We start from the raw sequence: 22261 nt of genomic DNA, 5'->3' as shown, positions 1-22261 counted from the left end.
TCTTGTGTCCCTCGTAAAATGAAGAGAGCAAAGACCTAGTCTAAACCAAGTTGGGATGATGTACGGGGTAGGCTAGGCTTATTCACAAGCTATATAACTGAATAATGTTAATAATGTTAATAACGGCTAACATTCATTGAGTGCTTAACATGTAGCAGGCACAGTGCTAAGTATTTCACATACATTATCTTATTTACTGTAACAACCCTGTGAAGCAAATTCTATGGTTATACTCATTCTGGAGATGAAAGGAACTAAGGCGCAGGAAGGCTGCCCATTTGCTAAGGTCCCTTTGCTCTAAGTGACGAGGCTGGGATGCAAATCCAGGAGATCTGAGACCAGAATCTGTGCTCTTATTTATTCTGCTCTATGGAAGAATCCAACTGCCTCTGCATCCTGGTCTGGAAAAGTAGAAAATTCAAAATTTCTGCTATAACGAAAGTGACAGATTACTCTATATGTGTATGTATTGCAGCTTCAGAGTCATCTTGAGGAGTCAAAACTATGAATGGCACACCCATGGATTTTCAAGGCCCACTGTCGAAGAATCTTTTTAAGAGTCCCAATATTCAACTTTAAACAGGAAAAGATATTCTTAACCAAGGGTAGAGATAAAGATAGGAGTTTAACTTCCTGAAGGAAGAGTAGAGGACATCAGACACTCATAAATATCACGGGCTGAGAAATACCTGCTTGTCCAATTTGTTCCCTAGATTCTTGAAAAGCTGTCACATTTGGGAAAGTTTTTGAGAAATCAGAGACCCCATGAAAGGTGTAAACAGAGCCTGTAATTTCACTTTCTACTGCTCAGTCAAGAATCTCTAATCAGACCACTCTTTCTTGCTAACGTTTAAGAAAATTATCTACCTCTTTTAGTAGCAAAGAAAATGAACGTGCTAACATTCATACCACAGAAATATGATTTTAAAAATAAGCACAAATTTTTAATTCTTTATGTATGATTCACAGGTGGTAGTTATGGAGCTATCACTCCCCACCCCCCTGCGTCTTTGTGTGTTGACATTTGACCCTTTTTATAATGTGCACCTTGTACCAGTGAAACCTAAGGCACCAGCTAGTTACTCATTAAACTCGGGTGCCAAGGGCTGACTTGTACAAATTACGCTGTTAACTGCCTGGCCTAGCCCCGTGTGCAGAACTGGAAAAAAGCAATCATCATGGCTGTGAAATTCTGTCATATCAGCAGAATTGAACTACAAATTGCAGCAATTCATGCCTGACCTCTGATCTGTGAAGTTAGTCTAAACCTTTGAACCTCGGCTTGGAAGTGAGAAGCAGCATTTACTTGTGTACTGGAAGAAGATGGTTAGCAAGTATTCCCTGCTGTGAATAGTTAACTCTGTGACTGTTGGTTGACCCACAGCCACCTCCCCTAAAGAGTCAACCAGAGTCAGAGACCATGAGTGAGATCCCGAGAGGAGACTTCCCATAAAATGGCATTTTGAACAAACTTAATGAAAGTGGAAAATTTGGGGATGTACACCTTTTAAAAGAGTATGTAAAAATAATTTTAAAAGGTGGGGGGAATCTGAGATAATTATTGGGCATTTATACGTAGCGATATGTGCGCTAAAAACGTTCTCTCTACGAAAATAGAGTTAAAAACTAAATACTAAAAAAAACTACCAAATGGTACCATCTCACATATATTTTTAAACAAATATATTATCTAACTTGTTATAAAATACAAACCCATGTTAAGCCATCTCTGGGAAAAAGTAGTCGTGGGAAACCAGTTATAGTTTTCTTTGAACCCAAACTTACCTTCTGATACTGAACATTAGATGTAGGCTAATGAATAAGTATAATAATGTACGTTTTTTATGTATACACTTTGTCAAAACATTGATTCAGCATATTTTATTCCTAATGAAGAGGGTTTTTCTTTTGAGGGTTAGCTTTAAATAGTATTCAAACTACTCCATTTCCAGGTAGGAAGAAGCAAATAAAGATTCTATTTCCCTTATTTCTTTCAGTTACTATTAGAACAAATCTCAAATAGCACATAAAATATAACTATTTTTTATATTGAAAGTGAAACTAATTTGCGTAGTCTTTAAAGTAAAGTATATAACCTACACTTAATTAATCCCATTTCATAAATTTTACTATTGGTTTGAAAAAATGATTGATACAAGATAGCCTTCCTATACCAGAACTTTTCTCAGAGGAAACACCATTATCACTAACCTTTATGTAGGAATTATCAAATGTTAATTCCATTAATTTTTCTTATTTTCCACTATCCCATCTTAAAATCACAAATTTCTTCTCTAAGGACTGACTCTGAAATGACTTTGGAAAATAAATATGGACATTATGATAATTTCCTGCTTTTTAGTCCATATTTTAAATAGCATCCATCTATGAAAAAATGGCTTATTTTTTACCTAGTTTTCTCAAGCATGTAAAGTGAAGAGCTGCCACACAAACTTAATTCTTTTTTTAATGTTTACAACTTAAGAATCTTGGTTTTGCTGCTGGTAAGGCAGTCTGTGCAGCATTTGAAATTCTTACAAACTTCCAAATTTTTCTGCCTTCAATTAAAAACAAAACAGATCATTTGCTTACTCGACCTGATCTAAATTACTTTAACCAAACACCACCATCTCTTCCTCTCTTCCAATTAAACCAAATAAGGTGTCCCCTACCTTTCCAGTCTTGAAATCTGGATGCGACAGGTTAACAGTAACAAAAGCTTTGCTCAAGCAACCTTTGCTCCTGATCCCAAGAACTGCGTAACTCTGTTATGCGTGACACACGTCTCCTCATTGGTCAATGAGCTTTGGCCACTTAAATGCCTTGGGAGTCATTTGCTAAGGGCACCTGGAATGAGCCCGGAGTGGGTGGTACAGAAAGAAGGGAGGTGTTAAAATTGCCAGATACGAAATGCTCAACGGGCAGTCTGAAAACCTAATGGAAAACCTACTGTGTGTAACAAATGGATTTGGGAAAGGACCAAGAAGACAAAACTCTGGCATTTCATAGAGAAGGAAAATTTAACTGAAATGTTTTATTCAAGCGCCAATACTGACTAACAGGAGACAAATGATTTTTTAAATCCACCTTCCTAGAACAAGACAGGTGCCCATTACCTTGGCCTGCTTGATGCAGACACGTAAAAAAAAAATTCCTCCTTCATCCGGGTTGTGGTGGGGGCTGAGTGAATGAATACACATAAAGTACTTAGAAAAGTTCCTGGCAGATAAAAAGCACTCAAAAAATGTCACTATGATTTCTTAGAAATGTTTTATTTTTAGAAAACATTGCTTTTGTTCTTCTCACTCTATCTGATGTAGGTGACTTGGACTGAGTACCCTTTATCTGTGCTTCTGCTCCCTACCCGCAGTCACGTTTATGCTAAGCCTGGTAGAAAAAAGATAGAGGCAAAAATTATACATGAACTAAACCCTCATTTGAGGTTCCTTTATCAATTTGGAGCTGGAAATGGATGTACTGGTAAGAAGTGGAGAAAAATAGAAAGGGGCATAGAAAGAAAACGAAGGGGGAGGGAAAACATGATTCATGACGATAAAAACAGTCCGTCCGTGACAACGGATCAGGAGGGCCTGCAGCACTTCAACAGAGTGAACACCCTCCTTTCCAAGCAGAGAAGAGATGGAACCTCATCGAAAGTCTCTCTGGGGGTTGAGTTTGTCAGTTCAGGCAGTTGGGAGTTCAAGGGAGAAGGGAACAGGAAAAGGACTCAAGGAGGGTTCCAGAAAGCAATGTGACATCCGGGACCAGAGAACTTCTGGACCAGGAGTGAAATGAGCTCCACAGCATATCAAGAGAGAAATCTCTAACGCTTTCTAAAACAAGAATTTCAAAGTTGTGGTCTGAAGTCTTCCTTTAGCGCTTATTCTATAATTGTGAACCTTATTAAATTCTAGAAACCTTAGCGATTTGAAGTAGCCAGGGTTAGGAAGTAAAAAGGCCAGAATGAACCAGAAAGCTTTAAATCTATTTATCTACCTATATTTTTTAAGAGAGAGCGTTTTATTACTCCTAAATAAAATAATCTAAAGCTATCAATAGTAACTAGAAAATATCAGCAGGTTAATAAAGGGTCAAAGTCCAGAACAAGTCTAAGATTATAATCACATTAAATATTATATAAAACTAAATTGCTAGGCTCTGACTGAAGAAAAACTGAAGCAATCCTTCAACACTAAGGGAGCGTTTCCAAAAAACTACTGATTTTTAGACTAAATTCCTCTTAACTACAAATGGGACCCAGAAAATCTGCCTTTTATACAAGAGTAAGTAAATTATATAAGAATTTTTACAGTTTCTGAGTGTGTGGCACGCTTTAAGCATTAGAAAGAGAGTACTTTTGGTTTGGAGGTTTGGGTGTGTGTGTGTGTGTGTGTGTGTGTGTGTGTGTGCATTCTTATACCAAACATTATCAAGAATGCAACAACTTAGGAAACAAACCATCTCAAGATGATAAATATTAAGAGTAAGGTGGTAAGGAGAGAGCAGCTTTTCACTGAATACCTGAAAACAATAATTATAATTACAGCCTGCCCTAAACCAAAAATAAGCAATTTTTTCTGCCTTTGCTTGGAACAAAGTTAATTAAAAAAATACATGCACATGTGCCCAAAGATATTTATCATCTTTGTAAAAACAATACACACTAGTTATAACAAATTCAAACAACATAGAAAAGTACACAGAAAAAGTACCAGTCACCCCTTCCACTGGCATTGATACTGACTCCTACTATGTGTTGCCCTCAACGTTGGCAAAGGTAAAACCGAGTCAATGGCAATCACAGTGGACGTGTCGTGCTACATTTGCTGTGTTAACTTCTGAGACATCTGGCTTGCAACAAGTCATCCCTTAAAGGATTCCTAGAGGAGTGATCCTTTGCCCTCACAAACCACCCATGCTTTTAGAATGGCGCGACAGCAGGCAAATCTGAGGTCTGAGGCTGTAGAGAAAAGAAAAAAAACACAGACACAAAATGGAAGCTGGTGACAAGCTAAGCCCTAACGGTAGATTCGGAAAAAGGGGCAAGAAACAAGATTCACACAGGCCTGGGAGAGGAGGAAGTGGAGCACAGGTGAAGACACCGTGGGAGGCTAGGAAACTCTTACCTGGGGCTACTTTACATGTAGGTAACACCTGTGAAGGTCATCTTTATTTACATTCTTCTAAGAGAGCATTTTTTTATTTTAGCTTATCTAAAAGCTAAGATATAGCCGATGTAAAGAGCAAGTGAGTGTGTATTTGCTTTGTATATCAATAGTAGTATACAGCTTTCCAGAAGTAGATGGTATACTATGTAGAATTTCAAAACCTTTGCTGAAAATGTTTATTGTATTAATACAGCACTAAATTTATAAGAGGAAGAAATTGTTCACACACACACACACACACACACACACACACACTGAAGTACTAGCTTCCACCTGAAAATGTGTCGACTATTGGCACGGAAGCCTTGTAACTGTATCCGCGTCAGAATAATAGGTGGCCATGGAGCTAATTAACCAGCATTGGAAAAGTGAGCTCGAAGACATGAGGGCATCAATGGATACATATTAGAGTCGTCCCAAAGAATGTGTGTGACACACAGAACCCACCAGAAGAATGGCAATATTATAATAAGGATTAGTGCCTCCAAGACAGCTTTTGGTTGCCACACACACACACGGGACTGGCCTCAGCTCTGCATTGTCAAAATCCCTTTGCCTGCCCTCTGCCACCACCACTTTACACCAAAAAGTCTTTCTTTGCTATTATAGAGCAGTAGCCACAAACCTGTGCGATGAACAGCACCACAGTATTCCCTTTTGGTTAATGTGTCAAATATCCCTTTATGGTATCAACAGGAAGAATTAAATAATGGACATTGTCATACCTAGGACAGGATTTTTCTTATCTGGACATTAGGAAAGGATCTCTGGGCTTTCATTTTAAAATTTAAAATAGTGTCTTCTCCATTGCTACAATTGCTTTAAAGAGTAAAATTATAATAGGACCTAGCCTGTGTGTATTTCATTCACTCAATCAATATTTATCAAGTACCTTCTAGTGGCAGGCACTCTTCTAATACTGTGGCTACTGCAGTGAGCAAAACACAGAAATCCCTGCCCTCGTGAACCCTATAGTCTCATGGGGAGAAGACACTGAATGAATAAATTAGTAAAATATACAGTATGTTAGACTGTGAAAGAGCTAAGAAAAAAAACAGCAGAGAAGGAGAACAGGACTGCGTGTGTGTGTGGCGGGGGGCATGGTGTCTGACTTACAAGGGAAAGTATATTTTTATTATTTATTACTTATAAAAATTAAGCATGTGAATACATTAGATTTCTAGTGGGATATGCTTTTAATCTAAGCATCTATCTAAACTCATGTAAATCGTACGTCAAGTACTTCCTGTTTATGTAGTAGTAACTATTTAATGCACACATAGGCAAGGCAGCAGACATCTTAAACACAGTAGTTAGGAGCCTGGTACGTGGTACTGCGGAAGGAAATTCAGGAGAGAACAGAATGCTCTTGGAGCATTCTTGTTTTGAAGTAAAACTAACTTTGCACTGTCTTCTCGGGTTAGCACAACTTCAGAGGGTTTAAACTGGCCAGGCTGGGCTGTTCTGGGATCTCCACACACCCTCACTCTGGCTGGTACCCACCCCCTTCACCCCCTTTTAATCACAATCTTTAAGCCCACCCTGATTGCGGATACGTGTGACTGAGTCCCTGTCCCTTAGAAGTGTTCACCATGATGGGAACGCTGACTCAGGGAGAGGAAGGAGAGAGATGTGGGCGTGGATCAGAGCTGCTATTCTCCAGAGTCTAGGGTTCCAGAATTCAATCCTGGATGAGTTAATCCGAAAGCTTTGTAATATTATATGTTATTATGCCTACTGTAGAGCCTGTCTGTAACTTCTCAGACAATGTGAACGAGACAATTATCCAGTAAATTAGATCAAAGAACCCCACCCCACATGCAACCAACTCCTTCCCTCCCAAGCTTTCCTCAAGCAAGGGACATTTCTTTTCTTACTTTTCAATTTAAATCTGTCACAAAAGCACACTCATTCTCGTGTTCTCTGCCTTCCTGTGTAAGGGGCCGTCATGAAGAGTCCACAGATTCCAAGCACGTGTGTTTATTATGTACAACCAGGACAAGAGCACCTTGGGGAGACGGCCAATGAAGAGGCACAAGGCAGAATCATCCCCCACGTTTCCTAACTTTCACTTAAATTCATCACCTCCATCTGTAATAAAATAACTGTGTCTAACTCCTCTCTATGGCCCTTGTCATACACCAGGCACTGCTCTAAGTGCTTTACAAATAGTAACACAGTCCTCATGAAGACATTTTGAAGTAGGGACTGGTATTATCCCCATTTTACAGATGAGAAAACTAAGGTTCAAGAGATGAAACAACTTGCCCAAGATAAACAAGTTAGCAAATAGTGGAGTGAGGATTTGAATCCGGGCACCGGCCACACTTTACCACCTCTAGAGAAGTAGACAGTCTGCCTTCCTTCCCCCAACTCTTCTTTCTTCCTAGTCCCCTTCCTGTCTATCTACCTACCCATCCTTTACCTTGCTGCTCTGCCCCCGCCAGGGACAGGCATTTCTGTACTTACAGGAAAAGCTGGGGAACTTTGGAGATGCTATCTTTGGAGCCAGGTGGGTGAAAACATAACTTAGGAAAGCCACAAAATCTAATTTAAATCTAAAGTCAGTTCTCTTTGCACTTCCAACCTAAACTCTTCCTCTATCCTAGGCAGCATTCTTCATCAATTCTTAGAAACCTGTAGGATTTTACAGTGATCCCTTTCTGCCCCTCTGACATAGCAAACTGTAGTGTCTCCTAAAGTAAGCAATTGCCAGTCTTGACCCTCTATATCCTGTGGTAGTTTTAACAGACTTTTTATTTTTAACAGAGGAAGTCCAGAATAAATATTGAATGCAGGTGGCGAGGAGATATACCTATTACGAAGTCATAAATTATGTGTAAAATCCAAGCCCCGTGTTCCACTTTTGCTAGAGAAAAGCCAGCTACGTGAAGGCATCATGTGAAAGGTGGATTCCCCACCCACCCCCCCCACCCCCCCGGGCCCCTTTAGACCGGCAGTCCAATTAACGAGCCCTCAGGGAGCGGGTAGTTTTGCAGAGTATTATGTGAGTTTTGCTCTTTAATAGTTAAATGGCGTTTTCATAGTTTCTTCAAAATTACCACAGAAATCCCCTACTGTTCTGGATTTACCAAGTACTGAGCTTTTCCTTCCAGTAGGTGTTTACTGAGCACTTTGAATAATACTCCGAGGTGTATTCAAGCGCCGGGGGAGAAATGCAGTCAAAGACCCAGACCCTGATGTCGTCTGTATTAACCAAGAGCTAATAATCATTTTGGAGAGACAACTAAATGTCAAACAATTAGAACGTATAAAATACAAGACGCAGTGAAGCACCATGTGCCGTGTGGGCACTAAGAGCCTCAGAGGCAGGTGGAGGGCCTTGGCAAATCGACCAGAGTCTGGGGGAAGCTTCCTGCGAGAGATGCCAGCAGCCTGCATTCTGATTTACAGCCATACTGGGTTACAAACACAGGCAATCACCAGCCCCACAACTTTAAAATATGCACTTCTCTGTACCTGTTTGCTTTTTGATTCCAGAAAGAAAAAAAAGAAACCTCTTCCCTGAAGATTATTTTCGTTTCAAGAATTGGGTATTATCAATATTGGTATTAGCCTTAAACATAATATATGTTAAGTATTAGACCTTGATCAACCAGGAAATTGAGTCTTGTCAGGGGCCAGAATAGCTGGCAAAGTACTAAATAAATTATGTTGTCTTTAAAAGACTGCAAACGTTTTTTTCTTAAGACTTTTGGGTTCAGTTCTTGTTTAAGCTTAATTATCTGTTCAACATATTCTTTTACCACTTTCTAAAAGAAATCATGCAAAAAAAAAAAAAAAAAAAAAATCAGGGGCCGGCCCAGTGGCACAGCGGTTAAGTTCGCACATTCCACTTCGCAGCAGCCCGGTGTTCGCTGGTTCGGATTCCGGGTGCGGACATGGCACCGCTTGGCAAACGCCATGCTGTGGTAGGTGTCCCACGTATAAAGTAGAGGATGATGGGCATGGATGTTAGCTCAGGGCCAGTCTTCCTCAGCAAAAAGAGGAGGATTGGCAGTAGTTAGCTCAGGGCTAATCTTCCTCCAAAAAAAAAAAATTAAAACTTTGACGGCTGTGGATCTGTAAACACTGATTAAGTCACTAACTAGAAACATGAGGACATCTTTAAAAGATCAATTGCAAGGCTGATCGGTTTAGATAGGGTGCTAAAATTAGCAAGGAGGGTATGTTCAAGGAAAAGAACAACGTAAAATAGTACTGAAGCAAGTAGTTTAGACATAATGAACCTAATTCTCTCTGAGCAAGACACTCGATTCTGAATTGGTTATAGGAGTCATTCAATCACTCAACAAATGGTCACTGATTATCTACTGTGAGTGGCTTTGTTCTAGACCCTGGAGATACAGTGATGACCAGACAGACAAGGTCCTTCCCGTTGTGTTGGGGAAACTTAATAAACAAGCAAATAGATTTGTTTTGGGGAAGGGGCATAGTGATAAACGTCGTGAGGAAGAATAGAGCAGGGTTAGAAGGAAACAATGGGGGCTGTTTCGGTTAGGGTGGCCACGAAGTCCTTTTTCTCTCAAGCAGAAATGTGATGAAGTAAAGAGCAAGCAGCTTGAAGACCCAGAGGAAAAGCATTCCAGAAGAGGGAACGAAAGACAGGCTTGGGGTATCTGAAGAACAGCAAGAAAGGGGCGGTGTGGCTGAGGCGGAGTGAGCAAAGCAGGCAGGGGCCAGATGAGGGCCATACAGGCAAGGACTTTGGGTTCCATTGGGCTTAATGGAGGCTTCTAAGCGGAGAAGTGAGGTGTTCGGATTTTCTTTTTCTTAAGATCCCTCTGGTGTGGAGAAGAGCTCACAGACGTGCAAAGGAGGAAGCAGGGGGTGGGTTGGAGGCTGTTCCAGTCACCCAGGGATGGGATGGGACTGGCTTACACTAGGAGTGGTAATCCTTGGGTGGTAAGAAGAGAATTTGACTTTGAGCTGTGTCTTAAAGGCAGAGTTGACAGAACTGGTTAATGGATGACCTGGAGGATGGCAGTGTCCAGGATGACTAACATTTTGAGCCTGAACAATTGGGAGAAGGGTGGTGCCATAATGCCATGTCAGTAATATGGGGCAAAACTTTTTTTTATGGCATGGCATTCAGTCATAAGCAGTAAAAACATGAATATATAGTGTGAGTGCTATTAATCATCGGGCAGCATATTGGAATATTAGTTTTAAAAATCTAGGTTTCAGCCAACCAACACCCTCAGTCCTTAACTTCAATGCTTAAATATATTGTGCGTGAACTCTGCGGCCCTCTCCATTTCTACTTTCCTCTGGTACTTTTATGGTTCTTTAATTCAAAAGAATGTATGCACTACGGAAAACTGACTTCAGGGCCAAGAGACAAAAAAATACACAAAATACAGTCACAGTGACCCCCCCATTATTAAAAGCAATAAAACCACAAATTTAAGAGACACAGTGGGTAGGCAGGTGGGGGGAGGGGGTATACAAAGGTCCATACTCTGGAAACTCAGCCAAATTTGAGGGCGACAAAGACTTGCATAAACAGGAGCCTACCTGGAAAAACTCCTGAGAAACTCCCAAGGCGTCATGGAAGGTGGAGTTGGAGGACTGCAATGAGTGGGTGGCTCCCTCATTCTCTATGTACATGCCTCTGTCCCCTCTCCCCACTGTCTGGCCTGCAGCTCCTCTGGGCCACCTTGGTTTTCTTTGTCTATTGCATACTCTTTCCATCTTGGGCTTCATGACCCTGTTCTTACTTAGCTCCACTCATGAGTATGCTCTGCTTTTGTAGATTTTTCATTTTTGACACTCCCTTCTCTCCGTATCCCAACACTGACGGGGATCTAGGATCTCCTTCCCTTGCCTCACTACGTCCACTCCTCACAGGCACCTCACTTGGCTCTCGCTTTCCATTAAAAAAATTCTACAATCTATTTAGATGTTCCGTTAGCTAATAATATGAAGCATGCCAATTAATTTATATATCATATATGTATGACATATATATTTTAATCTCTCACTTCAAGGAATTACAAATGACTCAAACCCAACAAAATGTCCACCTCAATGGTAAGTGAATAAATGTAAATTAAAGAAAAAAATTAAAATATCACTTTTAACCCATACAGTTAGCAATTATTTTTTAATGAATAGTGCTAAAATGTCACTCTTCAGTAAGACAAGGATAAATTGATCAAAATCTTTCTTAAAAAAATTAATCTTATAATCTACATGAAGAGCCTTGAAAATGTTCATTCTCTTCACTTAGCAATTAAGTCAGTGTGAATCTATCTTAGAGAAATAATAAAAAATGAAGTTTACCCACAAAGATTCTTATCTCAGAATTCTTTATAATACATTTAGAAACTACCCAAACGCTTGACGTTAAGGGAATGGTGAAATAAATGGTGGTACGTAAGCCACTAAAAATTATAGTAATTGCACAGCCACTAAAAATTACATTTATGAAGAATTTTAATGTCATGAGTAAAGGTTTATGATATGTGACATTAAGGAAACAGACAGTAAAGAGAACTGTATGTACAGTGTGATCTCAACAGATACTATGAAATAAAAGCGAGAAAAATCTACCAAAATATTGACTGTGGTTGTCTCTGGGTAGTAAGATTACTGAATATGGGTGACTTTCAATTTTCTTTTTATGTACTTCTGTATTTTAACATTATACACATAGGCATTCATGTTATATAACTTTAGTATATATAACTTTGGTCCTCAGAAAAATTTAAATGATTTGATAAAATAAACAAATCTCTTTGTTCTAGGCCCCTTCTGTCCTTTGCAGCCCATGCTTAAGTTCTGCCAATTCTTTTCCTTTCCTTCCTCAGTGATTTAGCTCAGCACTAACCATGCACAGCCTCCCACCGCCACCCCTTTGTTTCCCTCCCCGATAACCACTTTCTCTGCTAACCATCATGAGAGCAGAAGGAAGAACTGTCTGCCTTAAGTGTGGCTGAGATCATATTACTCTCATGAGGGGAATTTGATGTGATCCTTGGTCATCCATAACATTATGAGCTTTTGATCACGAGCTGCAAATCTTTGGTTAACTTCTGACCACGGCATAATTTCCCTTTGTTCTTCTCAGCCTCAACAGACACACACCCACGCACAAAATCCCCAACACTACCTTCCTACTTTCTCTATCTAAACAGATCTTTGTTTCCTTCCTAACTCTCCTCTAGAATCATCTTCCTCAGAAAGGCTTCTTATCCAGGTATCTGCTTTTCTCCAGACAACTTCACTGCCACATTGCTTCAGCATTCCTTTTTCTGTTATACATTTGGCAATTGTGTTTGTCGTTTGCGATCAGACTTGCAAAACGGATGGAAATTCCTGTTTTATCACAACATTGCCTAAATAGCAAATACTTCTGGTGTACATAAACTATAATTTCACATTTGAAAATTAAGACTTACACACAAAGTTTAAGACCGTCTCTTGTCAAAAATGAGATGCACCAGTAGTCAGATGTTTTGTTTGTTTGCTCACACAGTGGTCGTTTGCTTGCCTGACAAGATGCTAGTCCCTTGTGAAGTCTAGCTAAGGCATTTGCTTTCGACCTCTCTCCCCCGCCCAGTGCATACACACAGAAATTCACTCACTTGGGTGCTCCGTAATTGTTCTTGACAAGAATTTCAAATTATTGATGAAATGTTTTTGACTTACAACATGGAGCCATAAATCATAATAAGAAAATTTAGTTTATTAAAGAATCATTGAGAAACAAAGACCTCAAAGCCCAATCTCATTAGCTGTTTGGTGAACGACTATGGAAACGGTTAGGAAGAAGGAAAGTTACATGAACAGTTGCTGTCTCTGAGTAGTAAGAACACGCATGTGTGTGCCTCCTCTGTTCTCCTACCAGATTTGTTTCAGCCTTCTGACTTGAAATCCATATGTGCCTCTGACACCTCAGCGCCTTGACAAGCACCTCATTTTTCCGGCTTTGTTTTACAGAGAAAGGAACCAAATAAATGGCTGAGGAGCAGCTTATGAACACAGTATGTTTTTAGAAATGCCAACACTGAAATTACCAGTCCCTGAGTTCCAAGTGAAACTATGAAAAGACTTAATATGAAAATCACTTTGATCCGAAGTGTTAATGAAAATCATAGTGTCAGTCATGACTCCTGATAATTACTCAAATGGACAATTTTTTAATTGGGAAAACACATTACTGTGAAAATGTACTTTTATAAAGAGGAAGTACACACACCCAAACATACAAGCATGTGACCAACAGTAATTGCTTATTAAATTTCTTTTTGAATGGTTGTGACTAGGGCATTTACTGGAAGTAAAACTACAAAAAATAATAATAATGATTAATTAAAGAAATAAATACCATTAATGATACTTAGTTCTCTTTCAGAAATGGACAAGGAAGAATTAAGATGTAAGAAATCTTCATTCTAGATTCTTTATATGCACGTACATATGTGCCAGAAGACGAATCAGTTAATAATTGAATTTAGGTTGGAGGATTAAACAACTAGACCTAGTAGCTAAGGATGAAACTGAGAATTTATCTAAATTTCAAACTGAACTAAAAATTGGTCGCAACCATTACTTTTCTTTCCACCAAGAAGTGAACATTTCATGGAATTTAGAAATATTTATTAAAATGAAATCAAAAGACAAACTTCAAATAGGGTGGGCTGCAACACATATAATGAAGAGTCACTTTCCTTAATATGCAAGAGCTCTTACAAATGAACAGGAAAAATATAACCCAATAAATACGAGCAAAGATATGAACAGGCAGTTTGCAGAAAAAGAAAATTCTGTGGCCAATAAACATAAAAACATGTTCAGCTTTGTTCAAATTGAACTTTGTTCAATTAAATAGATGGAAATCTGAAAAAACAAACGGGGCTTTGGATTCATTTTGGATCCCAGAAGTCAATGCCAGTATTTCTTTAAGCACTCACTGGAGTGGAGGGTCCTAAGAATTCAATAGCCACCAACATCCTTCCCTGTGCTTCCCCAGGAGGGAAACATACCACGAGCAACCTTAGGATGGTCAAGGGTCATCTGTTCGCTTTTCTACACCACAGTGGGAACGTTATTGAGGACTGGCAGATGGAATTCATTGATACAAAAAAGAAACAAGAATGAGTCAGAATCTCAGGAACTGAGATGCTCCTTGTGGTCTCCACCATCTGATGATGTCAGTGATTTCACCTCTACATCATCTGTTTCTTTCCTATCAAAAACCAGTGTCTAGATACGAGGTACAAAATCAACACACACACACACACCCCTTTACACCTGCCTCAGTGTGTGTGGCTTAACTTGATGTCTTGGCACTCTGGAAATAATTTAAAGTGCTAGTGGTTCCTTATTGTGGCTGGCCTAAAAACTTTGGAAAATGATAGCCAATAAAAATTACTAGTTGAGAATACAGAGCTACAGAATGTATTTAAGCTAACAGCTCTTAATAATATATTCTCAGCCGATCATAGAAAGTTCTGTTGGATATTTAAGTGTTTAAGGTGCCCAAACTTGGAGAGAGAGCTGTGCTGCTGATCCTAGTCCATTCTAATTTAGAACCCAGGGCCTGCCAGTCTCCTCAGCACCCATGTGACCCATCTTTCACATCCTTGTGTAATTATTTGTAAACATGGCTGCACAAAGAACAAGAATGGCATGCTCCATGTATGAAGAGATAAATGAAATGTAATTGTTATTATTAGTATAACTATATCTTTAACTATTCATATGAAATTCAGTCTTCCAAAAAAAAAATCTATTTTTTTTTTTTTTTTTGGTGAGGAAAATTGGCCCTGAGCTAACATCTGTTGCCAATCTTCCTCTTTTTGCTTGAGGAAGATTGTCTCTGAGCTAACATCTGTGTCAATCTTCCTCTATTTTGTACGTGGGACACTGCCACAGCATGGCTTGAGTGTTTTGTAGATCCATGCCCAGGACCTGAACCCTTGAACCCAAGGCCACCAAAGCAGAGCACGCCAACTTAACCACTACGCCACCAGGCTGGCCCCAAATAAATCTACTTTTAACCTGCCCTTGGATAAAATTCATCTTCTTGATGTATATACCAAAGAAAGCTGATTATCAATTTGTAGACTGAGTTCTTTTCTTCACTTTTCCCTATGGATAGCCTAGTATTTTCTGATTTCTCTACATCTACAGGGCCAGAGAAAAGAAGGGGAATCCACATCCTTTCTACTACTTAGTGATGCTTTTGATAGAAAGGTTTAATGGGAAAAGAAAAAAAGAGAGAAATGGAGAAAAGGGGGCAGAGGACATAGAAAGAATAATTGAGTCATTGACTGCTGGTTGTACTTATTCTAATTAGAGAATTTTAGGAAAGATCTCTTTAGAGTATTTTATTTCTTCTTCTTATACATAAAATGGAAATAATTATTCCCTATAACAACTTCAGAGATGTTGTGAGGGGGAAAATATCTAGTATGCAAGAAAACGTTCTGCATTTTCAGGAAGAGAAGCAATAAATTATTATTAAAATAATGCTTGCCTACTCTTTTAATATTAAATATTAATATTTACATTCAAGTGGTAATGACATAAAACTATTACCTAGCTATAGTTAATAAAATATTTTTATTAAAATGTGACTGCTTGAAGGCTTTAACATTATCTTAGGTAATGCCATTCCTAAATAACTAAAGGTTGGCTATATTTTCATTTTTAAGGAGGGTAACTGAAGGTTTCAGAATGAAGATTGATCCGTACCTTTTTTCTTCTTTTAAAAGTAATGGCCATTCTTTGGCTGAAGAGTGAGAATAACAATGTACGTGCTTTGTTTATCCCTGAGAAACGCCAGGTAGGCACATAAACAGCAGCCACGTGTCCTGAAGCTGCAATGAGAGAACAGGCCACTCCCGGGGAGCCTCAGGTAACAGGACTTCCATGTTGGCTCCTCTGGTGAGTTCGGAGAAGGGTGTTTCTATCCCCACCTCAAGAGGAGAACCTGAGGTACTAGAAAGCTTAAATTGGAATTTTTTAGTGATGCCATTTTCATAATTTATGGTACTCCCATCCTGAGCTTGTTTCAGATTTGTTTAGGAAAATGTATTTCCTGCCTTTGCTCTCATATCATCATTGTAACATGGATGAATGATCAAGTAAGTGAGGTCTGCGATCTTGCTGAGAAAGAAGAGCTCCTATTTGGAAGTGACATCCAGGGCTGCCACAGCCCAGCAGGAAATGTGTCTCCGCACCTGAGAGCAAATGCAGGTGAGGTTCATCCTGGTAGCATGTGCGGGTGAGGTCATGGATGGTTGGCACGGAATCACAACTCCAGGTTCTGTATCTACTTTACGTGGAGTTAGCTCAGCATAGGGGCCCATCTGACCCCAAAACAACAACAACGAAGTAAGAATAACTAGCCCTTACAGAGCATTTACCAGGTACCAACTCTGGGCTAAGTACTTCAGGTGTTAGCTCGTTTAATTCTCACAACACTATGAGGTAGTAACTACCTTTATGCTTATTTTACAGATGTGGAAACTGAGGCTTCAAGAAGTCGAATAAGTTGCCCAAAGTCTCACAGTTATTAAGTGGCAAAGACAGAATTCACACCCAGGGAGCCAGACTCCAAAGCCCATGTTTTGACCCCAGAACCACAGCTGACACGAACTCCACCACAGCGAGAGGCCAGTGCTTCATCAATTATTCTCTGTGTACCCGCCTCGTGTATTCAGTTGCCTTGTCACTCTGTTCCCAAAGGAGAGGGGCTGAATGCACTGACTCAGATTCATTCACATTGACAAATTGTCTTATGAGATAGAGAATGAAGACAACAAAATGCAGTAAACAACCTAACCTTCCACTTTAAGAAATTGAAAAAGAAGAGGAAACTAAACCCAAAACAGCATAAGGAAAGAATGGAAATAAATAAGAATAAGGATTCAAATGGAAATGAGGAAAATGGAGAATAGGAAAACAGTAAAGAAAATCAATGAAACCGAAAGTTGGTTCTTTGGAAAGATCAACATTGACAAACCTTTAGCTAGAATGACCAAGAAAGTAAGAGAAAAGACTCAATTTACTAAGCTCAGGAATAAAAGAGAAGACATCATTACTGACCTCATAGAAATTAAAAAAAGATTACATGGGAATACCATAAACAATTGTATGTCATAGATAACCTAGATGTAATGGACAAATTCCTAGAAAGACACAACTACCAAAACAGACTCAAACAGAAATAGAAAATCTGAATAGACTGATAGCAAGTAAAGAGATTGAATTAGTAATAAAAAAATTTTTCCACAAAGAAAAGCCCAGGAACAGATGGCTTTGCTAGTGAATTCTACCAAATGTTTAAAGTATGATTATCACCAATCCTTCACAAGCTCTTGCAAAAAATAGAAGAGGATGAAATACTTTTTAATTCAACAAGGCCAGTACACTCAACAAAACACTAGCAAAATGAATTCAACATATAGAGGATTATACACCATGACCGAGTGTGATTTATCCCAGGAATGCAAGGTTTTAACATAGGAAAATCAATCAATGCAATACACCATATTAATAAGGACAAAAACTATACAATCACTTCAATAGACACCAGAAAAGCATTTGACAAAATGCAACAACCTTTCAGAATTAAAACACTCAACATATTAGGAACCAAGGAAACTTCTTCAACCTGATAGAGAACATCTACAAAAAAGCCCACAGCTAACATCATATTTCATGATCAAAGACTGAATGCTTTCCCCCTGAGATCAGGAAGGAGACAAGGATGCCCACTCTGCCACATTTATTCAACATTGTACTCAAGATTTTAGCCAGGGCAATTAGGCAAGAAAAAGAAAGAAAGGGCACCCCTATTGGAAAGGAAGAAGTGAAACTATGTATATTCGCAGGTGGCATGATCTTATATGTAGAAAACCCTAAGGAATCCACTAAAACACTATTAGAACTAATAAACAACTTCAACAAGGGTGCAGGACACAAGACCAATCTACAAAAATCAATTGCATTTCTATACAGTATCAATGAACAATCCAAAAAAATAAAATTAACAAAACAATTTAAAATAGCATCAAAAAGAATAAAATAATAAGAAAACTATAAAACATTGTTGAAAGAAATTAAAGAAGATCTAAATAAATGGAACAACATCTGATGTTCAGGGATCCAAGATAGAATATTGTGAAGATGGCAGTACCTCAAACTGATCTACCAATTCAACAATCCCCATCAATATTCCAGCTAGCTTCTTGGAAGAAATTGATGAGCTGATCCTAAAGTTTATATGAAAATTAAAGGGGCCCAGAATAGCCAAAACAGTCTTGAAAAAAAAGAAAAAAGTTGGAGGACTCACATTTCCTGATTTCAAACTTACTACAAAGCTCTGGTAATTAAGACGGTACAGTAGTGGCATAGGATAGACATATAGATCAATGGAATAGAACTGAGAGTCCAGGGAAAAAAAATACATCTACAGTCCATTGATTTTTGACAGGATATTAAGTCCTTTCAATGGGAAAAGAATAGTCTTTTTAAGACATGATGCTAAACATCTGCGTATACACATGCAAAAGAATGAAGTTGAACTCCTAAGTCATACCATATATAAAAATTAAATCATAGTAGATCAATCACCCAAATCTAAGAGCTAACACTGTAAAACTCTTAATAGAAAACATAGGTATAAATCTTCATGACCTTAGATCAGGCAGGGGCCTTTTAGATATGATGCCAAAAGCACAAGTGACAAATTGGACTTTGTCAAAATTAAAAGTTTTTGAGCCTTAAAGGACATCATTCTGAATGTGAAAGGATAACCCTCAAAATGGGGAAAATGTTTGCAAATTGTATATCTAATAAAGGACTTGTATCTAAAGTATATAAAGAACTCCTACAACTCAATAACAAAAAGACAACCCAATTTAAAAAATGGACAAAAGGTCTCAAGAGAAATTTCTTCAAAAAAAAGCCAAGCATGTGAGTGTGGAAGTATGGCAGATGCTGCCGGCTCCACACCCCCACTTCAGAAGGATCTATTTCAAAGGCTTCCCCTAAATCTCTCCCATTCCAACTATCACGTCCAAGAAATAAAATTCAGGCATGCAGCTGTGGAACTGTGATGTTCACATCACATGTTATCCCCTAATTTCATTTCAGACTGGAACCGTATAGATAGCATCTCACCACACAGAATAACATTACAGAGAAGGTTTGGTCATGACAGGGATATTTTTATGTCCTGGTGGATGCTTAGGGCTCCAGCTTTTTGTTATTCTCACAGTGAATAGCTTACCAAGAAAATGCGTTCTCTGGTCCCTGTTCACTCAGCATTCCTCCGTGATCAAAATCCCTGATGGTGTCTGTGTGGGTGCATGTGTGTGTGGTTTGCTAGGGGTGGGAGTCTGGGGGTCAGAGCGCTGCTAAACTGAGCAATGTATAGTTAACTTCTCTTCCCAGCCCCAGGAAGCAATGACTCCCCATGGTCCCCTTATGTCTCCTCTCCTCGGTCATCCTCATCACCCCAGCCAACCTTGCTTTCCAATATCCCAGAGTGGTTTAGCACAAACAAGCTTTAGAGTCAGGTAGACATAAATTCAAAAACTAACCTTATTACTTTCCACTTTGTAACCCTGGCCAAGTCTCAGATGTCAAATTTGTAAAAATGAAGACCACACAATACCCAAATTGTTAAAAAAAAAAAATATTTCTAGAGTTCCCACTAAGAGCTGGGTTCTGAGAATACACACCTGGATAAGACACAGACTCTGTAGTTTAAAAACTCATAGTCTAGGAGCTCTACATATTAGAATTAGCAGTGTTAACCAGGATGGTTCAAAGGACTCAGAAACAATCGATCATCTTCATTTTTCTATTTCCTTTCATTTTATCTGCCTTCTTCTGCCCCCTCTTAGAAAAAGACAGAGAGGGCAGATAAGAAGAAAGAACAAAACCTACTGGGAGGCAACTTTCACAGGAAACTACGGAAAAGCCCTCAGAAAATATTTGACCAGGGTTGAACCAGGCCAGCACCTGTGTGGGCTAAGCAGGGGCTCACCCATAACTCTGCTTCCCTATAGTCAGAGCAAGGCTACCCGCAGGAATAATGACTTCCAAACTGTCACTTGGTCTAAACTATTATCTATCAACCTTGGTTGAATAACCTTGGAACAACCAGCTTGAGAACTTGAAAAAACCAGAATTTTTGTAGGGTCTTGGACTGCGGTAGTGTGTTTTGTTTTTTGTTTTTTGTTTGGTGAAAAAGATTGGCCCTGAGCTAACATCCACCACCAATCCTCCTCTTTTTTGCTGAGGAAGACTGGCCCTGAGCTAACATCTGTGCCCATCTTCCTCTACTTTATATGTGGAACATCTGCTACAGCGTGGCTTGATAAGCAGTGCATAGGTCCACACCCAGGATCCAAACCGGTGAACCCTTGGGCTTCTAAGGTGGAACATGCAAACTTAACTGCTATGCCACCGGGCTGGCCCCTGGACCATGGTAGTTTTTAAAAGCTCCTCCAGCTAATTCTAATATGTAGCCAAGGTCAAAAAAACTACTCGTCTGTACAGACATCCAAACAAACTCTTTATCCAACCATCAAAATTGTTCTGGGCTGTTCTGACTGTAACTAAAATGGCCACTAACAGTGTCTAGGGTACGCTCATTCTTTCTTCTCCACAAACATGATTACAGCTATCAATCATGAGGTTTTTACAGCATATCAGCCTGTACTAAGTGCTTTACATAGATCATCACTGATTTTTACAACCACCCTGGAAAGCAGCACCATTCTCATTTTCAGCACAAGAAACAGAGAAATGTAGAGGTCAAGGAACTTACCCCAGGCCACACAGCAAGTAAGTGGCACAGCGAGGTCCGAATCCAAGCTTGCCCTCTCCCCCTATAAAGACAGCCCCTCATCTCTGTGTCTTTACTCCTGGCTTTACTTTTGTTTTGCTTTTGACATAATCCAAAGTTGGATTCTACTGTCTCACCATGTGTGCAAACATATGATGAGCTATTTGAAAACTCAGAGAAATACTTAAAAATTCAAAACAAGTTTCCTTCATTTTATATTATGAACTGTATGCGCTTATTATTTTTAAAAAATTTATCTAATTCTAGAAAGTAGAGACAAATCTGAAGAGCTGTTTACCAGCCTACCTTCAAAACTCTAATGTCCATTTGCAGTTTGAACTTACTTCACTGAGCAAGCTGGTTTGGCTCAGTCTGGTGAATATACAATTGTGTGGGCCACATAATCAGTGGTGAATCTTCTAGTAATACATATCCCAGGACACCACTTACCTAAAATTGATGTTTCTTTAAACTCCCTTTCTAGAAGATACTTAAATTACTGGTAAATCTGGAAATTCCCCTTATGGGTCCTTGGGAAGCAAACGATAGTACAGCATCCTTTTAAAAATTGTTTAGTACGACAGGTGATACAATAGCTTTTAATTGCTAGAAAACATAAGGCATAAACACACACACACAGAGGTTTTCATCTCTAACACAATGTATAAATGTGACTGTGATCTGGTACCTTTACAAACTGGAGGAGATGTTCCAGTTAGCTTCAGATAAGTCCTATTCAGTTAGTTTAAACCTCTCTATGGTACTCAATAAAAACTTGTTAAATGAATACATAAATAAGGGGGGAGCAGCAATGCAAAAATTAGGGGGAAAGGCTAACTCAAACAGAAAAACAAACCCCACAGTCATTAAAAAATAAAGAGGGTGAAATTTAAGATCCACAGCATATGGGTGAACAAGAAGGCTTTTAGATTCCAAAATATGACATTTACTTAAATGTTCAGGTACATGGAAATAGCATGGAGAAGTTTTCCTGCATCAGAAATGCAACTTCGCTGTTTATTAGGCTCTCTTCTCCCTAAAGACTCCATGAGGAAGCAGTTACAACTTCAGAATCACATCTTATTTAATCTTCCCCCGTGCCCCGCCCCCCCCCAGCACAGTGACTCTTTATTACAGCAGACAGCATATTATGCTCACGTTATATTGTTCTTGAGGCTGGAGATTTTGCTTCCACTCATTCATTTGTTCAGTTCATTCATTCACCCGTTCACTATATTGTGCCTGCCCAACAGGAGGT

The 22261-nt window shown here is 39.1% G+C and overlaps 1 protein-coding gene across 19 annotated transcripts in view; it reads right to left on the bottom strand.

The window, feature by feature from the left end:
* RBM47 (RNA binding motif protein 47) overlaps window positions 1-22261 on the bottom strand; it is a 148452-nt gene that overhangs the window by 32195 nt on the left and 93996 nt on the right. Inside the window, exon 1 of one of the 19 annotated variants that reach the window (XM_070615097.1) lies at window positions 2673-2794. The exons of 17 other annotated variants lie outside the window; for them this stretch is intronic. The gene's annotated coding sequence lies outside the window, so the exon portion shown is untranslated. Of the gene's footprint in view, window positions 1-2672; window positions 2795-22261 lie in introns of those variants that run through there. One more of the 19 variants, XM_008524045.2, reaches the window with a different exon arrangement.

This window comes from Equus przewalskii, chromosome 3, assembly GCF_037783145.1.
Source record: "Equus przewalskii isolate Varuska chromosome 3, EquPr2, whole genome shotgun sequence".
Taxonomy (NCBI): Eukaryota; Metazoa; Chordata; class Mammalia; order Perissodactyla; family Equidae; genus Equus; species Equus przewalskii.
The sequence above is the reverse complement of the archived record's forward strand: the minus strand, read 5'-3'. Positions and strand labels throughout refer to the sequence as shown.